This window comes from Chrysemys picta, unplaced genomic scaffold (assembly GCF_011386835.1).
Source record: "Chrysemys picta bellii isolate R12L10 unplaced genomic scaffold, ASM1138683v2 scaf421, whole genome shotgun sequence".
NCBI classification, from domain to species: Eukaryota; Metazoa; Chordata; order Testudines; family Emydidae; genus Chrysemys; species Chrysemys picta.
The window spans coordinates 10,001-17,500 of NW_027053128.1; the positions used below are offsets into that span (position 1 = coordinate 10,001).

Below are 7,500 nucleotides of genomic sequence, written 5' to 3' on the forward strand. Positions count from 1 at the left end.
AATACTCGGATTGATCCCCTAGGCTGAGCTCCGGTTCTCACAGGCTCTGAAAAACCTGTCCTCAGAAATCTCCTCACACAATCCTCGAAAGGCAGGTCGAAAAAGCCAAAGCCCCGCCTTCGGCGGTACGAAACTGGAACTGGGCGCCACCTCGTGGTTCCCTCGGTCGGCCGAGACGGCGTGGGGCGACCCCTTCCGGACATCCGCGAGACGACCGGCCGTCAGGTCAACCCATTCGCTCCAAAGGGGTTGACCTGGTGGCCGAGAGGGGACTTTGAAAATTTTTCGGACTTGGAAAACTTTTTTTTTTTTTTTCTTCCCCCAGCCCGCTTCCTCCGGGTTGACCCGGTGGCCGAGCGTCTCGCCGTCCCCGGACGCGGCGAGGGACTGCCTCCCGGCCGTCAGGATCGGGCCCACGGAAGTCTGATTTTAAAAAAAATTGGCCGACGCCACCGCGGAGGGCTACCCGGGCACCCCGGGCCCCGGAGCCGGAAAAGGGAAAAAAAGGATCGGGCCCACTAGAGACATGGACCCGGCCGCCAAGCAGGCCGCCCTGGGCTGACCCTCCCCGGCCGCAGCGAGGGACTGCCTCCCGGCCGACAGGATCGGGCCCCTGGAAGTCTGGGGGTGGGGGGGGGGGAAATCGCCCCACGCCCCCGAGGAGGGCTGCCCGGGCGGGCCTGGCCCCGGAGCTCGGAAAAAAAAAAAGGATCGGGCCCACTAGAGACATGGACCAGGCCGCCCTGGGCTCACCTTCCCCGGCCGCAGCGAGGGACTGCCTCCCGGTCGACTGGATCGGGCCCCTGGAAGTCTGGAAAAAGAAGAATGGAACCTGACGCCTCCGAGGAGGGGGCGCCCAGGGAAGGAGGGAGATCCGGGTTGACCTGCTGACCGGACGGGAAAGAGGCCACCGGGCGTCCCCCCCCTTAAAACCTAGGGGTTGACCTGGTGGCCGGAAAGCGAACCGGCCAGCAGGTGAACCCTTTCGATTCCACGGGTTGACCTGGTGCCCGGGAAGCGAACCGGCCAGCAGGTGAACCCGTTCGATTCCACGGGTTGACCTGGTGCCCGGGAAGCGAACCGGCCAGCAGGTGAACCCGTTCGATTCCACGGGTTGACCTGGTGCCCGGGAAGCGAACCGGCCAGCAGGTGAACCCGTTCGATTCCACGGGTTGACCTGGTGCCCGGGAGGGGACTCTGAAAATTTTTCAGCCCTTTCGACTCGGGGTTGACCTGGTGGCCGAGAGGGGACTCGCACGGCAGGCAAGCCGCCCTGGGCTCACCCTCCCCGGCCGCAGCGAGGGACTGCCACCCGGCCGACTGGATCGGGCCCCTGGAAGTCTGGAAAAAAGAATGGAACCTGACGCCTCCGAGGAGGGGGCGCCCAGGGAAGGAGGGAGATCCGGGTTGACCTGCTGACCGGACGGGAAAGAGGCCACCGGGCGTCCCCCCCCTTAAAACCTAGGGGTTGACCTGGTGGCCGGAAAGCGAACCGGCCAGCAGGTGAACCCGTTCGATTCCACGGGTTGACCTGGTGCCCGGGAAGCGAACCGGCCAGCAGGTGAACCCGTTCGATTCCACGGGTTGACCTGGTGCCCGGGAAGCGAACCGGCCAGCAGGTGAACCCGTTCGATTCCACGGGTTGACCTGGTGCCCGGGAGGGGACTCTGAAAATTTTTCAGCCCTTTCGACTCGGGGTTGACCTGGTGGCCGAGAGGGGACTCGCACGGCAGGCAAGCCGCCCTGGGCTCACCCTCCCCGGCCGCAGCGAGGGACTGCCTCCCGGTCGACTGGATCGGGCCCCTGGAAGTCTGGAAAAAAGAATGGAACCTGACGCCTCCGAGGAGGGGGCGCCCAGGGAAGGAGGGAGATCCGGGTTGACCTGCTGACCGGACGGGAAAGAGGCCACCGGGCGTCCCCCCCCCCTTAAAACCTAGGGGTTGACCTGGTGGCCGGAAAGCGAACCGGCCAGCAGGTGAACCCGTTCGATTCCACGGGTTGACCTGGTGCCCGGGAAGCGAACCGGCCAGCAGGTGAACCCGTTCGATTCCACGGGTTGACCTGGTGCCCGGGAAGCGAACCGGCCAGCAGGTGAACCCGTTCGATTCCACGGGTTGACCTGGTGCCCGGGAAGCGAACCGGCCAGCAGGTGAACCCGTTCGATTCCACGGGTTGACCTGGTGCCCGGGAGGGGACTCTGAAAATTTTTCAGCCCTTTCGACTCGGGGTTGACCTGGTGGCCGAGAGGGGACTCGCACGGCAGGCAAGCCGCCCTGGGCTCACCCTCCCCGGCCGCAGCGAGGGACTGCCACCCGGCCGACTGGATCGGGCCCCTGGAAGTCTGGAAAAAAGAATGGAACCTGACGCCTCCGAGGAGGGGGCACCCAGGGAAGGAGGGAGATCCGGGTTGACCTGCTGACCGGACGGGAAAGAGGCCACCGGGCGTCCCCCCCCCCTTAAAACCTAGGGGTTGACCTGGTGGCCGGAAAGCGAACCGGCCAGCCGGTGAACCCGTCCGATTCCACGGGTTGACCTGGTGGCCGGGAAGCGAACCGGCCAGCAGGTGAACCCGTTCGATTCCACGGGTTGACCTGGTGCCCGGGAGGGGACTCTGAAAATTTTTCAGCCCTTTCGACTCGGGGTTGACCTGGTGGCCGAGAGGGGACTCGCACGGCAGGCAAGCCGCCCTGGGCTCACCCTCCCCGGCCGCAGCGAGGGACTGCCACCCGGCCGACTGGATCGGGCCCCTGGAAGTCTGGAAAAAAGAATGGAACCTGACGCCTCCGAGGAGGGGGCGCCCAGGGAAGGAGGGAGATCCGGGTTGACCTGGTGACCGGACGGGAAAGAGGCCACCGGGCGTCCCCCCCTTAAAACCTAGGGGTTGACCTGGTGGCCGGAAAGCGAACCGGCCAGCCGGTGAACCCGTCCGATTCCACGGGTTGACCTGGTGGCCGGGAAGCGAACCGGCCAGCAGGTGAACCCGTTCGATTCCACGGGTTGACCTGGTGCCCGGGAGGGGACTCTGAAAATTTTTCAGCCCTTTCGACTCGCGGTTGACCTGGTGGCCGAGAGGGGACTCGCACGGCAGGCAAGCCGCCCTGGGCTGACCCTCCCCGGCCGCAGCGAGGGACTGCCTCCCGGCCGACAGGATCGGGCCCCTGGAAGTCTGGGGGGGGGGGGGAATCGCCCCACGCCTCCGAGGAGGGCTGCCCGGGCGGGCCTGGCCCCGGAGCTCGAAAAAAAAAAAAAGGATCGGGCCCACTAGAGACATGGACCAGGCCGCCCTGGGCTCACCCTCCCCGGCCGCAGCGAGGGACTGCCTCCCGGCCGACTGGATCGGGCCCCTGGAAGTCTGGGGGGGGGGGGGGAAATGGAACCTGACGCCTCCGAGGAGGGGACGCCCAGGGAAGGAGGGAGATCCGGGTTGACCTGGTGACCGGACGGGAAAGAGGCCACCGGGCGTGCCCCCGTTAAAACCCCTAGGGGTTGACCTGGTGGCCGGAAAGCAAACCGGCCACTGGGTAGGCCGGTCGGCAACCTAGGGGTTGACCTGGTGGCCGGGAAGCGAACCGGCCAGCAGGTGAACCCGTCCGATTCCACGGGTTGACCTGGTGCCCGGGAGGGGACTCTGAAAATTTTTCAGCCCTTTCGACTCGGGGTTGACCTGGTGGCCGAGAGGGGCCTCGCACGGCAGGCAAGCCGCCCTGGGCTCACCCTCCCCGGCCGCAGCGAGGGACTGCCCCTCCCCACCCCCCGGCTGACAGGATCGGGCGCACTGGAAGTCCGGGACAGTATTTTCCCCGACGCCGGGGAGGGCGGGCGGAGGGGCTCTGGCGGCCAGCCCGGGCCCCGGAGCTCGAAAAGGAAAAAAGGACCGGGCCCGCGAGAGACGGGGGCCCTGCCGCAGGGGGGGGGGCAGTCCGACCGGGGCTCACCGTGCGGCAGGCCCGGGCGTCGGCAGGGGAAAGCGGGCGAGGAGGCGCGGGGCCGGGTGCCTACGGCCATACCGGACCGAACGCCCCCGATCCCGTCCGATCTCGGAAGGTAAACCGTCCCGGGCCTGGCTAGTACTTGGATGGGTGACCGCCTGGGAATCCCAGGTGCCGTAGGCAGCTTTTCCCGGTCCGAGTCAGCTCTCTCTCCTTTTCTGGGGGGGAAGGAGAGGGGGGGACGGGCCGGAAAGCCCCTCGTCGCTCCTGCCGAGTCGGAGGTCGCGGCCGCAGGTCACGGGTCTGGGCGCCTGGGGTCCGGCTCCCCACCCACCCGGCTTCCTCCGCGGAGGACCCCCCCCGGGGCCACCGAAGCCGCTGGGGGAGACGCCGGGCATGGGGCGGACTGGCCCGGACCCTCCCGGCCGCCGGCCCGCAGGTCCGCCCCGAATCCCCCCCCGCGGCCACCCAGGCCAGGCCTGGCCAGGCGGGACGGACGGCGGGTGTCCAGCGCCCAGCGGCTTCCTCCAGCGGGGACCCACGGACCCCAAAGCCGCAGGGGGAGGCCCCGGGCCTGGGACGGACTCGCTCGGACCCCCTGCGCCCGGCCGCCGGCCCGCGGGACCGCCCCGAATCCCCCCGCGGCCACCCAGGCCAGGCCTGGCCAGGCGGGACGGACGGCGGGTGTCCAGCGCCCAGCGGCTTCCTCCAGCGGGGACCCACGGACCCCAAAGCCGCAGGGGGAGACCCCAGGCCCGGGACCGACTCGCTCGGACCCCCCGCCTCCCCTGCGCCCGGCCGCCGGCCCGCGGGACCGCCCCGAATCCCCCCGCGGCCACCCAGGCCAGGCCTGGCCAGGCGGGACGGACGGCGGGTGTCCAGCTCCCAGTGGCTTCCGCCAGCGGGGACCCACGGACCCCAAAGCCGCAGGGGGAGGCCCCGGGCCCGGGACGGACTCGCTCGGACCCCCCGCCTCCCCTGCGCCCGGCCCCCGGCCCGCGGGACCGCCCCGAATCCCCCCGCGGCCATCCAGGCCAGGCCTGGCCTGGCGGGCCGGTGTGCAGCTCCCCCGGGCTTCCTCCCCCGACGACCCGCGCCCCCCTGAGCCGCAGGCGGAGACCCCGGCCCCGGGGCGGACCGGCCCGGGCTCGCCCGAGCCCCCTGCGCCCGGCCCGCAGGACCGCCCCCCCGAATCCCCCGGGAGAGGCCCGGCCTGCACGCCACTGACGACCCGCGGCCCCCAAAGTCGCAGGAGGCGCCCCCCCCCCCCGGTTAGCCCCGTCTCGCTCCGCGCCCCCCCGCCCCTCGCTGCCGGGACCGGGCGCCGCCCCAGAGTCAGCCGCAGCCGGCCGGCCTGAGAGCTGCCCTCCTGTGGACGACGGTGAGTTTACCTTGATACTAACCGGCCGTCAGCCAGGTCAACCCCATTGCTAGACTGGGGTGGACCTGGTGGCCGAGTGGGGACTTGGAACATTTGACAGCTGCTTCCCGGGGCTTGACCGGTTGTCCTGAACGCCCCCCACCCCCACCCCCAGCCCCCGGCTCCTGCTCCCCTCTCCCCAGCCTCGGTGCTCCGCTCCCTGCCTCGGAGGCTGCCTCTCTGCGGCGCCTGCATCGCCTCCGAGGACGCGCACCCTCCGGAGGCTGGACGTAAACCCACCACTGCCGCCGACCCGGCTCTCCGAGGGACGACTGTGAGGCCCCCCACCCCACCCCACCCCCGGACCGCCCTGGGGACGACTGCTAAGCCTCCCCCACCGGACCGCCCGGGGGAAGACTGCGACGCCTCCCGCCAGGCCCCCACCCAGCCTGGGGGAAGACTGCTAAGCCTCCCCCCCACACACACACACACACACTGTCGGGGGATGACGATTAAGCCTCTCCCGGACTGCCCGGGGGAAGACTATTAAGCCTCCCCTGGAACCACTATTAAGCCTGCCCCCGGAGTCCTCGGGGGATGACTGCTAAGCCTCCCCCACCGGACCACCCGGGGCAAGACTGCTAAGCCTCCCTCCCACACACACACACACTGTCAGGGGAGGACTATTAAGCTTTCCCGCTGGAGCGCCCGGGGCGGACGACTGTTAAGCCTGCCCCCGGAGTCCTCGGGGGAGGACTATTAAGCTTTCCCCCCTGGAGCGCCCGGGGGGGGGGGGGGGGGGGACGACTATTAAGCCTGGCCCCCGGAGTCCTCGGGGGACGACTATTAAGCCTCCCCCGGACCTGCTCCCTCTCGACTATTAAGCCCCCCCTCTGCGGTCCTCAGCACCACTGCCGCGCTGCCCTGGGAGTGGGGTGACATCCGGTCCGGAAAGCAAACCGGCCACCAGGTCAACCCGTCGAATCCAATGGGTTGACCTGGTGGCCGGAAAGCAAACCGGTCGCCAGGTCAACCCGTCGAATCCAATGGGTTGACCTGGTGGCCGGAAAGCAAACCGGCCGCCAGGTCAACCCAGTAGATTCAGCGGGTTGACCTGGTGGCCGAACGGGGACTTTGAAAATTTGACAGCCGCTTCCCGGGGGTTGACCTGTTGTCCCGGTGGGGACTTTGAACATTTGACAGCCGCCTCCCAGGGCTTGACCTGTTGTCCCGGTGGGGACTTTGAACATTTGACAGCCGCCTCCCAGGGCTTGACCTGTTGTCCCGGGGGGGACTTTGAACATTTTACAGCCGCTTCCCGGGGCTTGACCTGGTGGCCGAGTGGGGACTTTGAACATTTGACAGCCGCTTCCCGGGGGTTGACCTGTTGTCCTGAACGCCCCCCACCTCCCCCCCCCCGGCTCCTGCTCCCCACTCCCCAGCCTCGGTGCTCCGCTCCCTGCCTCGGAGGCTGCCTCTCTGCGGCGGCTGCATCGCGTCCGAGGACGCTCACCCTCCGGAGGCTGGATGTAAAGCCTGACACCCGCCACCGCCGCCGACACGGCTCTCGGAGGGACGACTCTGAGGCCTCCCCCCACCCCCGGACCGCCCTGGGGACGACTGCTAAGCCTCCCCCCCGCCCACACCCACACCCACACTGTCGGGGGATGACTCTTAAGCCTCTCCCGGACTGCCTGGGGAACGACTATTAAGCCTGCCCCCCCCGGAGCACTCGGGGGACGACTATTAAGCCTCCCGCGGACTGCCCGGGGGATGACTATTAAGCCTCCCCTGGAAGGACTATTAAGCCTCCCCCGGACTGGCCGGGGGACGCCTATTAAGCCTATCCTCGGGGGAGGACTATTAAGCTTTTCCCCCTGGAGCGCCCGGGGGGACGACGATTAAGCCTGGCCCCCGGAGTACCCGGGGGACGACTATTAAGCCTCCCCCGGACTGGCCGGGGGACGACTATTAAGCCTCCCCCGGACCTGCTCCCTCTCGACTATTAAGCCCCCCTCTGTGGTCCTCAAGACCACTGCCGTGCTGCCCTGGGAGTGGGGTGACACCCGGGCCGGAAAGCAAACCGGCCACCAGGTCAACCCGTCGAATCCAATGGGTTGACCTGGTGGCCGGAAAGCAAACCAGCCGCCAGGTCAACCCGTCGAATCCAATGGGTTGACCTGGTGGCCGGAAAGCAAACCGGCCGCCAGG

General features: G+C 68.7%; 1 non-coding gene across 1 annotated transcript; it reads left to right on the forward strand.

Moving 5' to 3' along the window:
* Positions 1-3,993: 3,993 nt before the first annotated feature.
* Positions 3,994-4,112, forward strand: LOC135978713 (5S ribosomal RNA). The gene has a single exon (XR_010596083.1). It is a non-coding gene; the product is annotated as a 5S ribosomal RNA (ribosomal RNA).
* Positions 4,113-7,500: the final 3,388 nt, after the last annotated feature.